This window comes from Enhydra lutris, unplaced genomic scaffold, assembly GCF_002288905.1.
Source record: "Enhydra lutris kenyoni isolate GAN:26980312 unplaced genomic scaffold, ASM228890v2 scaffoldscaffold5, whole genome shotgun sequence".
Classification (NCBI taxonomy): Eukaryota; Metazoa; Chordata; class Mammalia; order Carnivora; family Mustelidae; genus Enhydra; species Enhydra lutris.
Window position 1 is genome coordinate 38,989,026 of NW_019154089.1, and position 18,283 is coordinate 39,007,308.

The 18,283-nt window shown below is 40.9% G+C and overlaps 1 pseudogene; it reads right to left on the reverse strand.

The window, feature by feature from the left end:
* Positions 1-17,556: 17,556 nt before the first annotated feature.
* Positions 17,557-18,071, reverse strand: LOC111140767 (annotated as a pseudogene).
* Positions 18,072-18,283: the final 212 nt, after the last annotated feature.

Genomic DNA, 18,283 nt, shown 5'->3' on the forward strand with positions numbered 1-18,283 from the left:
CTACACACCCCACTTTCTTTGCAAGGGTGACCGTAGTAGCTGCAACAAAAACTATTACCAGGGACTGGGAAAGAGAAGGAAGGGGCCCACAACAAACAGCAGAAATACAGATGCACCTTGAGAGGTTACACAATAGTCCCTAGTGTCTGGGCCCTGGATAGACATGGGGAGTAAGGGAGTAAGGTTTCCTGGCTCAAGGCAGGGGGCCGAGATGGAGAGATATCAGCATTAATTAGGCCATTATATAAAACATTACCTTTCTTAAGGCCATATTCTCTCCTTTGTAACCTTTACAAATCTCAGCATGTTTCTACATTGCAGCCATGAATATAAACAAGAAACACGGTCTAATCCCAGGGTGACTAGTTTCCCAGCCCACGTGAACCAAATTATTTTCCCACCCAGAGAGCAGCGTGATGTTCTTATAGGCAGCGGAGTGTTCTTCGGGTCTTTCATACCCATCGGGCTCCTGTGCTGAAGCACAGACTGATTCTGCAGTCCCACTTGGAGCCTTTCAGATTTGTCCCACCCACCCACCGCCAGTGATTCCACTTATTTATTTGTTTGTTTATTTATATATAATGCTATTATTTGAAGCAGTTTTAGGGTCACAGCAAAATTCAGCAGAAAGTACAAAGAGTTCCCGTACACCCTTGCTCTCCCCCGACAACATACAGCCATTATCAGTGTCCCTACCAGAGAAGTCCATACGCTACGACCAACAAACATTCACTGTCACATCCTAACAACCCGAGCCCTATAGATTACATTAGGGTTGTCGTACATTAATTTATGAATTTTGACAAATGTATAATGGCATGTACCTGCCACTATAATATCATTCAGTTATTAACTTTTGAAGAATATTACATACATACTTTGTTCCTGGGAGGCTCAGAGATGGTCCCATTGTTTCTGGAAAGCCTATAGAGCAATTCTCTATTCTCACTGTGAATTCACTACCGAGGCTTTTGCATTTGGTCTGACAGGGAGTGACAGCCCAGGAGGCTGGGGCTCTGAGATACTCCTCAGGCGGCCGGTCCAGGAGCCAGAATCCTACAGTTGTCTTGGCAACAACGGAAGTGTCCTGTCCTGGGCTGAAAAGCGTGTTGTCTCTTCATTTGTGAAAAGTCTATTTTACACCCTCAATCTGCCTGGGGCATAAATATGCCAGGAATGGAACCCTCGGGATTGGATTTCCTTTTTCTGATTTCAAAACAGAGGGGAAAATATCCACAGTAGGAAGTGAACAGGAGAACTGCAGCCATCTCTCACTGGGTATTGGGTTCAAATATTCCAACATAGCCAGAATCTAAGCTGGGCAAAGTGTTAAGCTTGCACATAATTTTATTTAGATGCAGAACTTTTACAGACCATTACAGAGAGAAAGGAATGGCAATCCTTTTGCAAGGACCCTGCCATCACTTGTATTTTAAAAACCTAACACAGAGAATTTTGAGAGAGAAAAAAAGGTTTTAACATCCTTAAGTGACTACATATTTGATTATATCTTATATATCTGAACTACTATTTAAAGAGCTCAGAGCACTTTCCAAATGTGGGCTTGTTCTAGTCTAAAACACTTAGGAAGTCCATCAGCCTTGAATTAGGCAATAGACATTCTCTCCATTTCTGGTTTCTTCTCTAATTGATGCTTCCTTTTGAGCTTAAAGAGTTGCAATTTCCTTGATTGTCTCTCCTTCAAAATTCCCCAGACCATTGCTTATCCTAAAGCCCAAATGTCTGCCTATCCCAGTGGTAGGTATGTAAATAACATTTAATCTTTCTTCCTTCCTTTGAAGAACGAATTATGGAGTCTCTAACAAACATCCGCCAGATTTTATTTTAGAACTAGAAGGATAACTGGATTTCCTGGAGCAACGAGATTCGCGTATTTCTACTCTCCTATAACTTAAAATCACCAGGGGTGGCCACCCACCCAAGTGGTTATGTGCACCTGGGCAAGAACAGCTTGGGCAACAGCCAGATAAAAGAGAGTGTTTGGTACTAAGTAGATCCAGGAGGCTCCCCCAAGTCTAACATCGGAAGGTCAGACCTGCTCCTGCCAATTCTTTGGTATCAAAGAAAACAAAGCATAAAGACTAAAGAGCAGATTTTCTGCTTTGTCTGCCTTCCCCTAGCAGAGGATGTCAGGGGCCCCAGTGCAGTGAGGAATATCATCAGAAGTGCCCCATCAGCAGTGACAAAGGGCTGTGTTGGAACAGGCTGAGAGCCCAGAGAGATTCTGCTCACTGGCCTCGCACCTGGACCTGGTCTGAGATAAGGAAACTCATCACCTGTTATCTTTGGAGACTCCATACATAATAGATGCTTGAGAAAAGGATTCAATGCCACAAAGGATCCTACATTGAGTTAGAAACAGAGACCACCTGGTTTTTGCCTTTAAGGAACTTCTGAAATGGTTGTGGCATATTTGTTTTCCAATAAACACACTGTGTTTGGAGGAGAGACAAGCTCTTCTGAGGGAGGTTTGACTAATTCTAGGGAGGGGGCAGGGCAGACTCAGGGAGGAAAGCCTCACAGAGACCGGAGGGAGCAGTAGAGATTGGTCAGGTTGAAAACAAAGGCAGGAGAGGCATTCATTCTACCTGAACCGGACAGGCCTGACAAAGTCACAGAGACCTTGGGACATTCCTTAGGGAATATCATCTATCAAGTGTTAGTAGGGTAGGAATTTTGTTACTGGTGGGGCTACCTAGAGAGGTAGGATTCAGCTAAACTGTAGAGGCTTTGCTTACTCTAAAGCTAGGATGAAAACCTCAAATGCCTTTAGGAGATCGGGCAGAAAATTAAGCGGTGATACTGTATAACACATAGCGAACATGAGCACTGCCTAAGAGCAATGAATTTAGATCTAAGAACACCAAATCGCTCGACCAAAATACCTCGGGGGACAGTATGGTCTGCCTCCTTGGCCATTCATATCGGGGTACAGGCCTCAGGACAAACAGAAATCCCATTCCTAGGATACAGATCAATCAGCAAGAGATACCATCTCTAAGTTAACGAGAACCCATGTGAATCGTAGAAGTCGTTCAGGGAGCAGCATGGCTGATGCTGAGGCCGGGAGGCAGCTAGCTAACTGAGCATGCAGCTACTTTGAGAGTCCATCAAGTGGCGCTCCTGGCTGGCTCTGCCGGGGGAGTATGCAACTCTCGATCTCAGGGTCATGAGTTCAAGCCCCACACTGGGTGTAAAGATTACTCAAATAAATAAATAAAAACTTAAAAAAAAAGATTCCATAAAGCAAAAAACCCCTTGTTTATAATCATTACACACCCCTTACAATTCATATGCTGAGGGCCAGTGTTCCCACCCCATATACCCCCAAAAAGAAGAGATCACCCCATCATTTTTATCAATAAACTTCCTATCCCCCCATGGTAGCTTTTCTCATCATCTGTTTTCTTTACTTTTTCTTTTCTGTTTTCTTTATTAAGGCCAAAAGTACAAATGGAGAAGCTTCTATTTGAAATTTACTCTTTTTTCCTTAAACTATATGTTATAAAGCTTTCCTTAAAACTTTATATTTATATATGAATAAATAAGGCCTTAATATATATATGCACACGTGCATATATATATATGCATATAACATATATGCAAGAGATTTTTTCCGTCTACCTACAATGCCTGCCAGGGGTCGGGGAAAGCGCAGTTACTTCCCGACAGGCTGTCAGAGGCCCAGGACTCACACTCTGGTAAGACTTTAATCTTGATAAACACGGGTTCTGTGGGCGTGTGTGTGTGTGTGTGTGTGTGCACGTGTCTTCGGAGGGCAGGCACTGTGCCGAGTCGTGTGTGTCCTCCTCTGTACTTACCACAGTACAGGCCCCACACATCTGCCCAACTGTCCAGGCGACAGCGTGCCGGCTTGTCGAGTGGGTGCCCTGAGGGTTTATGACTTGGTTATAAATTCCTTCCTGCCACCTAGGAAGAGGAAAAAGGGATGAGGAGTTTACTGTGAACACGACTAGTAACTGTGCTAGGTGTTTTACGTACTGTTTTATACCTATTCCTCACAATCTTACAATATAGTTACTTGTTTTCCACTTGATGGAGGAAATTGAGGTTAGGGTAGCTTCCCCAACATCACAAACTATTGTACCTTTGGTGGTCTGACACCAAAACCCAAAATCTGAACTCAGGAGGGGGAAAAAATTCCCTATTGAGAAGGGAAAATATTGACCTGGCCCACCTGATAGGTACTGTTCAGTGGAAATTCTCAGGTTGACTTTTCATTATCCTTTCCTTTCTTTTTTTCCTCTTCCTTCCTCACTCCTTCCCTCCCTCCCTCTCTCTCTCTCTCTTTCTTTCTTTCTGTCAAACCAGGCTTCTACAAGTTCAGAAGGTGAACAAGTCATGTTACACACCTCTGATAAAATCAGATTTCTGAATCTGCAAAATGAGGTGTGTTGGAAAGAAATATTCCCTTGGCCTGTGATGACCCAGCCAGGACACCTCCCTCCCGGGAGGTGCAGCCCCAAACATATGGTCACCTTACCCGTAGAGCACATTCACAAACCCAAAACGAAGTTTCAGAAAAATCTCTTTGAAAGCTCTTCTCTGAGGATAGGAACAGCTTTCAAAGTGCAGTCCTGAACCTATTCCCCTCCAGCTGCTCAGCAGAGCTCCCAGCCGGTCATCCTGCCAGGGTGCCTCTGTCATCCAGGTCTCTCGGGAGTCCATTAGCGTGTCTTCCGTCTAACCCATAATCACATTTCAGCACAGAAAGATTGTGCTCCGAATGAGCCTTACAAATGTGGTAAGATTCTAAACAGCAGCAGGGCGCACTTTATTGGCAAGAAAATCCCAAGCTAATTAAGGAGAAATGAATGAAAGCATCTCAATTAGCCAGAGAAGGGGATAAAATTATCAATAAGGGAAATTTGCTAACACGGATAAAGTTGCGCAACCGTCCTATAATAAAAAGAAGACTAAAGAAACAAATGGATAACAAATAGATTTATTTAATGCCTTCTCATGGTTTATGGGCTTCTGTCTCACAATACGTGGTAGATGAGGGATGCAGGAAGCAAGGCAAGAAAGAACAAATCTGTGAGAAAGAGGATTTTAAATGAGTCCTCCCATCCCCCACTTTATTTATTTGGTTGGTTGGTTGTTTATTGAGCAACGCCTGACCTTTTAGAGAGAGAAACTCAAACTCTGCAGTAAAAAACCAGAAAGACAGAGATAGGGACAGAGACAGGGACAAGCAACCACACTAAAATACATAATTGGAGAAGTCAGTGGGTCTGTAACTCAAAGTTCTATGACTTCCTCAAAACCAAGTGAGAATATGTCCATCAAATGCATTCCTATCCAGGCATTAAGAATAATGTATGCTAAGGACACTTGGGTGGCTCAGTCGGTTAGGCCACTACCTTTGGCTCACGTCATGATCCCAGGGTCCTGGGATCAAGTACCACATCCGGCTCCTTGCTCGGCAGGGAGCCTGCTTCTCTTTCCACCTCTGCCTGCCACTCTGCCTGCTTGTGTGCTCTCTCTCTCTCTCTCTCTGACAAATAAATAAATAAATAAAATCTTTAAAAAAAAAAAAAGAAGAATGTATTCTACTTGACATGGAAGGATCGCCATGATATTGAGTAAAAAGGTTGATGATGATTTTCTAAAGTTTTTTTAAGTTTCAGTTTCTATTTAATTTCAGTTGGGTAACATACAGTGCTATATTAGTTTCAGGTGTACAATACAGTGATTTAACACTTTCATACATCACCGGGTGTTCATCACAAGTGCACTCCCTAATCCCCATCGGCTATTTCACCCATCCTCCATCCACCGACCCTCTGGTAACAGGAGTCTGTTTCTTTGTTTGCCTCTCTCTTTCTTTCCCTTTGCTCATTTGTTTTGTTTCTTAAATTCCACATATGAGTTAAATCATTTGGTATTTAACTTTCTCTGACTTATTTCACTTAGCCTAATATCCTCTAGGTCCACCCATGTTGTTGCAAATGCAAGATTTATTTTTTATTGCTTATATTCCATTATAATATCTATCTATCTCACATCTTCTTTATCTCATCAGGTGATGGGCACTAGGGCTCTTTGTATAGTTTGGCTATTGTAGCTATTGTAGATAATGTTGCTATAAACATTGAGGTGCCTGTATTCCTTTGAATCAGTATTTTTGTATGCTTTGGGTAAATACCCAGTAGCATGATTGCTGGATTGTTGGGTAGTTCTATTTTCTGCTTTTTGAGGAAACTCCGTAAAGGTATGTTATAAATTGATATCATTTTATATTAATATACTTTCATTGTGGTAAAATATTCATGGCATAAAATCTACTACTTTAGCCATTTTTTAAGTGTACAATCAATGACATTAAATAAATTCACATTTTTGTGCAACCATCACCAATATTCATCTCCAGAAATTTTTCATCATCCCAAACTCTGTACCCACTTAAACAATGACTCCCCTTTACCTCCTCCCTCAGTTTCTGGTAACTATTATTCCACTTCTGTCCCTAGGAAGTTGACTATTTTAGATACCTTGTACAAGTAGAATCATACAGTATTTGTTTTTTTTACATTTGGATTATTTCATTTAGCATAATGTCTTCAAGTTTCATTTGTGTTATAGCGCAGATGGAGATCAGAATCTCTTTCCTTCTTAAGTCTGAGTAATTCTCCATTGTATATGTAGTCCACATTTTGTTGATCCATTCTTCCATCATTGAACACTCGGGTTGTTTCCATTTTTAGGCTATTGTGAATAAGGCTGCTATGAACATGGGTCTACAGATACCCATTTGAATCCCTGCTTTTAATTCCTTTGGGTATATACCTAGAAGAGGAATTGTTGAATCATATGGTAATTCTATTTAATTTTTTGAAGAAATGTCATAATGTTTTCCACAGAAGCTTCTATTCACATTTTATAACTATTAATAAAATACAGAAAAAGAGAGACAAAGATTACATACCAAGATGTTAGCAGTAATTTCTGGGGTGTGAAATGCTGGGTTGATTTCCCCTAGGTATTAGTTATACATTGATAAATAACAAATTTCCCCTAAACTTAGCTCTAGAAACTATAAACATTAATAATCTTTGGCAGTTTCTGAGGGCCGGGAATCTGGAGGCACTGAGCTGGTTGGAACTAACTCAGGATCTCCACGGAGGTTGTGGTAAAGGTGGCAGCGAGGGCCGCAGTCTCTGAAAACTGGATTGGGGCTCGGGGGATCTCTTCCAAGTCTCAGTCCTATGACTATTGGCAAGAGTCTTTAGTTTTTCACCACAAAAGCTTCTCCATAAAACGTACTATGACATGGCTTCCCTCAGAACCAGTGATGAGAGAGAGGGTATAAGGGAGATGCTAAGGCAGAAGCAGCAAAGTCTTACAACCTAGTCTCTGCAGTTACGTGTCACTTTTGCACATTCTATTGTTCACACAAGACCCATTCTGGTATAAAGTGGTGAGGGACGATTCAAGAGTATGAATATCTGGAAGAGGGGGTCATCTTGGAAGCTGGCTGCCATATCCTAATGATCTGTATTTTCTTCCTCTGCCCCAATGTTTTTGAGATTATAATTGACATATAGGGAATTTAAGGTATATGACATGTTTATTTGATACATTAATATACCACAAAATGATTACCACCATTGCATTAGCTAACATTTCCATCATGTCCCCTAATTACCATTTTCTATTGTGGTTAGAACTTTTAAGATCCTCTCTTAGCAACATTCAAGTGTACAGTACAGTATTAGCTAAAATCACCATGTTGGACATTAGATCCCCAGAATTTATTAATCTCATAACTGGAATTTTGTACCCTTTGACCACTATCTCCCCATGTTTATCATCTGCCCAGTCCCTGGTAACCATAACTTTACTTTCTGTTCCTCTGAGTTGGCCTAAAATTAGTTTCCACATATAAGTGATATCATACAGTTTTTCTCTTTCTTACTTCACTTAACCTGATGGTCTCAAAGTTTATCCAAGTTGTCACAAATGGCAGAATTTCCTTCTTTCTCATGGCTAAATACTATCCCACTGTGGGCTTATATGTAACTAAAACATCCTTATCCATTTATCTGTTGTGGGCACTTATATTGTTTCCATTACCTTAGCTATCATGAATAATGCTGCAATGAACATGGGAGTGCACATACCTCTTCAAGATGGCGATCTTCATCACCTAGAAATGGGATTGCTGGATTATAGGGTAGTTCTATTTTTAATACTTTGAGGACCTTCTGTACTGTTTCCCATAGTGGCTGCACCAATTTCCATTCCTACCACCAGTTTGCCAGGGTTCCCTTTTCTCCACATCTTCGCCAACACTTTTATTTCTTGTCTTTTTTGATGACAGCCATTCTGACAGGTGTAAGGTGATACCTAGTTATGGTTTTGGTTTGCATTTCCCAGCTGATGAGTGATGTCAAGAACCTTTTCATGTATTTTCAAATTTAATTAAAATGTGTATCTTTGGGACATAAAAGGCATACAGGTAGCCTGTAAAACATGTCAAAGCATTAAAAGACAAAAGGGCCTGTAAAAATATCAGGATTTATTCAACTACTGTCTGACTTCAGAAAGAACCAATTGGTTAGAAAATATTTTCATTGAGGGACGTTTTACTACTGTCACTCAGCTGGGTTATGGCCCCATCATCAGTAGTCAGCTTGAAACAGCAACTCCTGTGGTGGTGAGCACATGGAATCCAGGAGGCTTCCGTGGGGGCTAGAGATGAACTTCCAAAGCATTTCTGGGTAGCCTGCTGCCATGGTTCCATCTTTGGTTGACCCTTTGTTGAGGACTGAAATTGGACATTTTTACTGAAGGAATAAAGCTAATGTCCTGTCTATAAACTACACTTGCTTCCTGAAGAGACAGTATGTCACCATTTCATTGCTCACAGTTTAAAGATACTTAAAGACTTCTTTCAAAGTTTTAAGTGACAAAACATGAGTTGTAGAACACACAGAAACAAAAATGTAAAGGGAAAGCATCAATCACCTGATTGTATTGTCTAGCAGTCACCCGAGTGGTTGGGCTCTGGAGTTGGGTAACCTTGGAGGCAAACCTTGGCTCTGACATTGAGTAGCTGTGCAATCTTAGGGGAAGTTACTGAGTCTGTAGGAGTCAGTTTCTTCATCTGAAAAATGGGTATATTCATAATATCCCCAAGTTGGGAAGGAAAATAAATGTCCTTTATCTGGTGCATGGATAGACAAAAGGGGCTGTATCCGTACAATGGAAAATTTATTTAGCAATAAACTGCCGACATAGGCTATGGCATGGATGAAACTCCAAAACATTTTGCTAAGTGAAAGAAGTCAGATACAAAAGGCCAAAGGACTACATGTTAAATGACTCCATTCATATGAAATGTCCAAAAAAGGCAAATTTATAGAGATAGAAAGTAGATTAATAGTTGCCTGGGGCTGGAAGTGGGACTGAAGATTAAATATAAATAAGCAAGAGGAATCTTATTGTGGGAATAAAACTGTTCTAAAACTGGCTTATGGTGATGATTGCACCACTCAGTAAGGTTCCTAGAAATCACTGAATTGTATACTTGAAATGGATAAATTCTATGATACATAAAATATACTTCCATAAACTTCTGTTTTAAGGATGGGAACATCCCACTTGGAATGGTCTGTGCTAAAAAATAAAAGCTTTAGTGGTAAAGGTTAGGAAAAAAGATAAAATCTCATCTATATTTACTGTTTAAAAGAGGATATCTGTAGAACGCTCTATAAAAAGTTCAGGGTCTGGCACATGGGGATGCTTGAGCAATTGCCTGGAATTATACCTGCTAAATATCAGCGACTGTAAATAGTAAAAGGAAATATGATGAAATACATTTTTCTATGGATGTATTTTTCATATAAGTCGGACAATCTTGTGTAAGTCCTATTTCTTATCTTTACTCTACTTATCATCTTTTCTACATTGTTATAAGTCTTCTTAGTCATCCCATGATGACATGGAGTATACCGTGTGGCTAAACATAATTTAAACATTTGTTGATGGATATTAGTTTTTTTTAAACTTTGCTTTATAAACTAAATGAAGATCTTTTTCCTTAAGTCTTAAGGTATTCATAGAAAGAGTAAAAAATGTTCAGTAAAATTTCAGGATACAAAATCAATGTACAGAAATCTGTTGCATTCCTATACACCAAGAATGAAGCAGCAGAAAGAGAAATTAAGAAATCAATCTCATTTACAATTGCACCAAAAACAGGATACCTGGGAAATAACCTAACCAAAGAAATGAAAGACCTGTAGCCTGAAAACTATAGAACACTCATGAAAGAAATTGAAGATGACACAAAGAAATGTAAAGACATTCCATGCTCATGGATTGGGAGAACAAATATTGTTAAAATATCTATACCACCCAAAGCAATTTACACATTTAATGCAATCCCCATCAAAATACCAACAGTATTTCTCACAGAGCTAGAACAAACAATCCTAAAATTTGTATGGAACCTCAAAAGACCCCCAGTAACCAATTCTATTATACTTCCGTTCTTTTCTTTTGAAAAGAAAAACAAAGCTAGAGGCATCACAATTCTGAACTTCAAGTTATATTACAAAGCTGTGGTTATCAGAATAGTATAGTATTGGCACAAAAATAGACACATAGATCATTGGAACAGACTAGAAAACCTAGAAGTGAACTTCCAACCATATGCTCAATTAATTTATAACAAAGCAGGAAAAAATATCCAATGAGGAAAAGACAGTCTCTTCAACAAATGGTGTTGGAAAAACTGGACAGCAAAATTGCAGAAGAATGAAACTGGACCATGTTCTCACACCATATACAAAAATAAATTAAAATGGATGAAAGACCTAAATGTGAGATAGGATACCATCAAAATCCTAGAGGAGACCACAAGCAGTACCTCTTTGCTGTCAGCCATAGTAACTTCTTTCTAGATAATGTCTTTTGAGTCAAGGGAAACAAATGCAAAAACAGACTATTGGGACTTCATCAAAAGAAGAAGCTTCTGCAAAGGAAACAATCAACAAAATTCATGGAATACTACTCAGCTATCAAAAAGGATGAAATCTTGCCATTTTCAGTGACATAGTTGGAGCTAAAGGGTATTATGCTAAGTGAAATAAGTATAAGAATAAAAATAAGAGGAAGACAAATATTGTTTGATTTTAGTCAAATGTGGAATTTTTTTTTTTTTAAAGATTTTATTTATTTATTTGACAGACAGAGATCACAAGCAGGCAGAGAGGCAGGCAGAGAGAGAGGAAGCAGGCTCCTTGCTGAGCAGAGAGCCCGATGTGGGGCTCGATCCCAGGACCCTGAGATCATGACCCGAGCCGAAGGCAGCGGCTTAACCCACTGAACCACCCAGGCGCCCCTCAAATGTGGAATTTAAGAAACAAATTGAGCAAAGGGAAAAAAAGGGTGAGAGAGCAAGGCAAACTGAGAAAGAGACTCTTAACCATAGAGAACAAAGATGGTTACCAGAGGGAAGGTGGGTGGGGGATGGGTGAAATACATGATGGGGACTAAGGAGGGCACTTGCTGTCATGAGCACTGGGTGATGTATGAAAGTGTTGAATCTTTATATCGTACACCTGAAACTAATATTATACTGTATGTTAACTAACTGGAATTTGAATAAAAGCTTAAAAAAAAACACAAAAAGAACTATAGGATCTCAGCACACACCCATGGTTAGTGCTGCTGTTGCATGTCACCAAATCATTTCCTGGAAAGTTTTTGCCATTTATACAGCCACCAACACTGTATGGAATCCCTACAGGGACACTGAATACCAATTTCAAACCTGCTAATTTGATAGGTGAAAAATGATGTTGTTTCTTTCAGTTGGAGTCTCTGTAGTTGGTTACTAGTGAGTCTTCACACATTCCGTGAGCTTATTAGGCACGTTTTATTTCCGTGAATTGTTGGCTCATATTCTCTGTGCTTGTTCATCATTAAGGATTTCGTTCTTTCTGGTCGACTTATATGAATAGTCCATGGAGGACTTCAACTGTCCTTTGTTGTATTTTTTTTTTCCCAGATTGCTTAGTTCTGTTTAATTTTACTAATAATGAGTTGGAGTTTTAGACACTCATAAAGTAAAGTTCACTTTGTAAAGCAGGTTTGTGGAAGATTCAGAAATAGACACATGGACAGGGTGGAGGGAAAGAGAGAACACCATGTTCTTACCTGCTTCATAATTCAGCCCATGTGAATAAGTCCATATATGGACCCAAACACAACTGTCACCTTCTTAGTCACAACTTAGCTGCCATGCATCGTTCAACAACTGCTTCCTATTCTAGCTAACTATTAGTTCCAAGAGCCCTCTGGATCTCAGGACTGACTCAGGATTAAACTGAAGTCCAGGGGCGCCTGGGTGGCTCAGTGGGTTAAGCCGCTGCCTTCGGCTCAGGTCATGATCTCAGGGTCCTGGGATCGAGTCCCGCATCGGGCTCTCTGCTCAGCAGGGAGCCTGCTTCCCTCTCTCTCTCTCTCTCTCTCTGCCTGCCTCTCCATCTACTTGTGATCTCTCTCTCTGTCAAATAAAATAAAATAAAATCTTAAAAAAAAAAAATAAAAATAAAAAATAAACTGAAGTCCAAGCATTGTGGTAACATTGTTCTCACATTAAATTTGTCCTCGAGCTGGGCTCCTAACACCAAAAGATCAAATCACGGTTCAGTAATATCTCTCTGATTAACAGCAGCTTGCTAAAAACTTTAATACTCTCACTCTAGATCAACTGAAGACTGGAAATGTCAGATGATCACTCAGGAATTTGTCACATGGCTATATTCCATAGGCGTAAACCCAGGCGGTTACCATCATTCATTATGACACATCCCTACTTGCTGCCCTGGTTGCTAGCAGAGGTAAGAATTCCCCCTCTAGACCTGTGTTCTCTAAAAATATCTTGAGAACCTCTTCCCAAAAATGATATGTTAACGTGGAAGGGAAATGGTCACTTTTTGGAATTGGTGTTAGTAAATAGTAAAGACAGTTGAGGGTACCTGGGTGGCTCAGTTGGTGAGATAAGTAAAATCTGCCTTTATTCCTCTTTTCCCACATTCCTTTCTAGGAATTCCTTCCTACAATCCTAGGAACCCTAGGTCTCTGTATATCTTACTATGTGTCAGGCACTCTTTTTTTTTTTTTTTTTAAGATTTTATTTATTCACTTGACAGAGAGAGAGTCAGCGAGAGGGAACATAAGCAGGAGGGAGTATGAGAGGAAGAAGAAGGCTTCCGCCCTTGAGCAGGGAGCCCAGTGGGGGGCTAGATCCCAGAACCCTGGGATCATGACCTGAGCCAAAGCAGACATTTAACAACTGAGCCATTCATGCACCCCTGTCAGGCACTCTTTAAAATTTTTTTACAAAATAGGGGCACCTGGGTAGGTAAGTGGCTCAGGTCATCATCCCAGGGTCCTGGGATCAAGCCCCATATTGGGCTCCGTGCTCAGCGAGGAGTCTGCTTCTCCTTCTCCCTCTGCTGCTGCTGCTGCTGCTCTCTCTCTCTCTCAAATAAATAAATGAAACCTTAAAAAAAGAGTAAAGATAATTGAGATTTCCTTAAAAATGCAATTGTTAGGTTGGAAATAATGGAAAAATTGATCTTGAAGGTGGCACTAGTGGTGTAACTTCGGGAACGTTACTTTATTTCTGAATCTGTTTCCTCCTCTATAAAATAGAAATTAGATCTTTACCCCAGGACCATGCGATGGCTCTAAGGAATTGTAAGTCACCGAGCCCATCATAAATATTCGGGTATTCTTTGATTCTTAGACCAAGGAAATTAACTAGTAGGTCATGTGGCTTAATTTCTTGAAGATTCCAGTTAGGCAGGAGAACGAAAGAATATTACTCACTTTTTGTTGCTTAAAACACAGTGCTAGGGTACTTTCATCTTATTAAACCTACACAACATTGGCTGTTACTCCCATTTCAGTGATGAGGAAACAGGCTTGAAGAAATCACCCTCCTTTTGACACAGTGAGTTAGATGCTTCCCTGTGACTCATTTCTGGTATTCCTTCCATTTGATTAATGCCTAATTTATTGGACTTGTTATCCAACTATATAGGTGACATATCCATTTTGATGACTAATTTTCAGCATCTCAGACAAGATGAAAAGCAAGTTTCTGATATTGCTCCCAAAGCATATCTTTCCCAGTCTTCCGCACTCAATAAATGACAACTCCACTATCCCAGGTGCTGAAACCCAAAACCTCAGTTGTCCTCAACTCCCTCAAACCCCACTCTGACCTTTAACAAGTCCTGACAACTCCATCTTCAAAATCTATTCAGAATCTGGACAACCTTTTACATTTCCACTAACACTCTGGCCAAGTCAACCAGTGACTCTCACTTGTATTATCAAATATCCTCCTCCTAAGTGGTTCGTTTCTGCCTTGTACCTCTTCAGTCTATTTGCACAAAGCTGCCAGAATGATCCTGTTAAAATGGAGGTCTGATCAAGTCATCTCTCTGTTCAAAACCTTCCAAAGGGGATTCCACTGTGACTCAGAGTAAGAAACAAAGACCCGTGGTGGCTTCAAGTCTCCATCCACACCACTGATCACACTTTCTATCCCTCCCCATGTTGCTCACTCCACTGCAGCCACACCAGCAACCTCACTGTGCCCTCTGAGTGATTCTAACAGCAGACTCCACCCTGGCTCGCTCCCTCACTTCCTTCAGGCTTTTATTCAAAAGCTGCTTTCTCCCTGAGGGCATCCATCGCCATCCTGTCTAAAACTTTCAGTCCCCAATCATTTGTGTTCTCATTTCTGCCTTCATGTTTCTTTTACACTTCTCCCCTGTATACTACATATTGTGCTCATTTATCTTGTCTCCCCTCACTAGAATGTAACCTTCATGGGACAGGAATTTAGATCTGCTTTTTCTCTGCTGTATTCTCACTGCCTAACACATGGTGAGCCCACCATGAATATTTGCTGAGAAAATGAGCTTCTAACTGCTACTTTTCTTTGCTCCACCCATTATGTCCTCCATCTAATAGAGAGCATCCTTTGCAAACACTTGAACTTTTCAAGTTACCACTTGTGCCTTTTATCAGGTAGAAAAGAACTTCCTTAAAGTTTTCCACACCCTTCTCCAGGCTTTCCTGTCTACCATCTGGACTAGTTCTGGGTCACATGACAATCTCTAGCACAATCACTGGCAAAGGGGATGGGACCACCATTGGCTGCCATGGTTTAAGCATGACTTACTCTCTGTGACTGGGTGTATGGCTGCTGGAGTAAAGTGAGGTTAACAAGGAAGAAGGGAATGGATTTTATAGAGAGAAATAAGTGTCTGCCCTATCCACTGAATCGCAATGTCATGTCTTTGATCACAGTTGAGTTTCATCATCCTCATGAGGAAGGATAATTGGGTATTCTGACCATTTTACAGAGGAGAAAACAAAGCCAGAGAGAGATCCTCCAACATCATTCAGTAGGTCAGAGGCTTGACCAGTGTCATCTACCCAAGTTCTGGGTTCTGGAGAAGCAAGCTGCTTTAGACAAGAAAGAGTACAGCAGAAATCAGAGACTCAGGGACTCATTTTCACCCTGCACAAAAGAACTAAATGACCTCAAAGAGGTATTTTGATCCCTCAGGGCCTCAGTTTCTTCATCTGTAAAGTGAAAATAAATTCCCTTTCTTGCTCCAGAGCAGTGTTTGGGCTGATTAATCATTAAGACTCTCTTCTTATCTGTTGAATTCCAGCTCAGGCAGAGAAACGGGAGTGAATTGTTGGACTTTAAACCCTGTGCTGCCAGAAGAGAAGAATTAGCGTTCTTTATAATGATCTTAAAAAAAAAAAAATCCCCTATTGTTCTGAAAATAAAAACAGAAGGATGATCCTTTTAAACCTCAGTCTGTTCCTGAGGATTTCCTTGCACGGCATCTCTAAATCCTTTTTGCTCCAACTTTGACATTTGACAGGTATTCCTGGCAGGTCGTCTGTTCCTCATTCAGAACTCAAGTCTTCTGTGAATGCACAGCTGGAAGGTTCCATTGCAGAGCCTCTTCGTGGAGCCAACTGCAGATGCTTTTGTAGATTGAGAGCTATGAAACCCCAGTATCCTCCTGGCCAGGGTCCTAGTGCACACAGTTGCCAGGAGGCCTTCATTCCAAATTCTTCTGTTGGGCTTCTCACTCCCCTGCATTGTTCCCAGTATGTCACCTGTCTATGAGATTCAAGGTTGTTGGGGTTTTTTAGTTTTTTTTTTCCTTTTCTTTTTTTTTTTGCTGAAGGAGTGGCTTTATGAGGGCAATGGGAGGAAGATGGTTATTCAGTAATTTACTGAACATTGCATGTTAAGCTTTATGGCCATATGATGAATTTTCCAACCTTCTAACTTCATAGACCTAGAGTTTTCTTTTCTGCAGTGTCAAAATTAATATTTAATAACTCTTTACTTTCAGATGGAAATTTAAGGTGCTCCATGTATTCTCTCATGTGATTTTACAATGAAGAAAAATTAGGTAACTCTCACAAGATTAAGCTGGTCAAGAATGCAACTGAGCTCAGATCCTCGGATTACCAGACTGTCTTTTTTTTTTTTTTTTAAAGATTTTATTTATTTATTTGACAGAGAGATCACAAGCAGGCAGAGAGGCAGGCAGAGAGAGAGGAGGAAGCAGGCTCCCCTAGAGAGCAGAGAGCCCGATGCGGGGCTCGATCCCAGGACTCTGAGATCATGACCTGAGCCGAAGGCAGCGGCTTAACCCACTGAGCCACCCAGGCGCCCCCAGACTGTCTTTTAAGCGTCATACATACCAAGTGTTATAATTTTGCTGCTTTCACTAATTGTGCTGCAGAGGTGAGCACTTAATTCTGGTACTTTCAAAATGGGACCTTTATTTGTACCTTTAATCACCCACTATTAGGATCTGGGATATGTCAGCTGCTTACACATCTTTTTTTTTTTTTTTAAGATTTTATTTATTTATTTGACAGACAGATCACAAGTAGGCAGAGAGGTAGGCAGGGGGGCCCTATATGGGGCTTGATCCCAGAACCCTGGGATCGTGACTGGAGCCGAAGGCAGAGGCTTTAACCCACTCAGCCACCCAGGGCCCCAGCTGCTTATACATCTTAAGCCAGGGGTTGGCAGACTTTTTCTGTAAAGGGCTAGATGGTAAACATTTTAGGTTTTGTGGACTGACATAATTTCTGTTGCAACAATTCAACTCTGCTATGGTAGTGAGAAAGCAGACAGAGACAACAGATAAACAAATCAGCACGGCTTGTGTTTCAAGAAAACTTCACAGAACAGGTTGCATTTGGCCCATGGGCCATTGTTCATTGACCTCTGACCCAGCTTGGGGCTATTAGGACCATGTACTCTTACAAGGTGCTTTCAAGGGCATAGCAAAAATAATTATGTCTGATTTCTTAGGTGGGAAGGTGAAGTTTGTTTTGCAAAATATTCATCCCGTTACTTCAGAGAAGTCCACACATTTACCTCACTATGTTATTCCATGATTTTTTTTTTTTTTTTAGTTATCAAATGATCCCTTATTAAAATATTTCCCTTTGTAGTTTGTAACTAGCTGGGCATTGTACCACACCACTACTGATATCATCTATGATTTCACATTGCAGCTCACGGACTGGGCAGGCTTCAGAATGTCTTTAATGGTTTCAGAGAGTTCTCTGGCTATAGATCGGAGCCACATCTGTCAGGCAATGTTGACAATCTCATCAACAGTGACATTTCCACTGTGCTTAATGTGTTTTTGCTCTTTTCTCTCTCTTGGCAGTTCCTTGAGGGCTTTGGTAATCAGGGCAGAGGCAGAAGGTTCCACTTCAGTCTGTGCCTGTGTGTTCTGAATGGTCAGTTTCACTGCAGTCCTCAGGCCCCTCAAATCACCAGCTGCCTTGTCGCTGTCATCACCAACCTTTTTTGGAGACAGATCCAGGGGGCCGATCTTCTGGACCAGGACAGACTTCCCTACCGGTGCACCTCAGGTACACAACTTGGATCTCGCTGGGGTCAAGCTTAGGGGGCGTGGTGGAGGGGCTGGTGTCGGATAAACCCAGATTCAGGACAACCAAAGACAGCTGCACTGTCACCTCCACCAAGCCGAAGGCCCCAAAGCCATATTTCACAAATTTGACTGAAACACCACAGACTTACAGAATGTTAGGGCACAGGGATATATGTCAGATAATACTGTCTAAACTCTTCATTGTACCAGCGGGGAAACAAAGGAAGTTTTTCAAGTTCCCATCTAAAAGAAGTGCA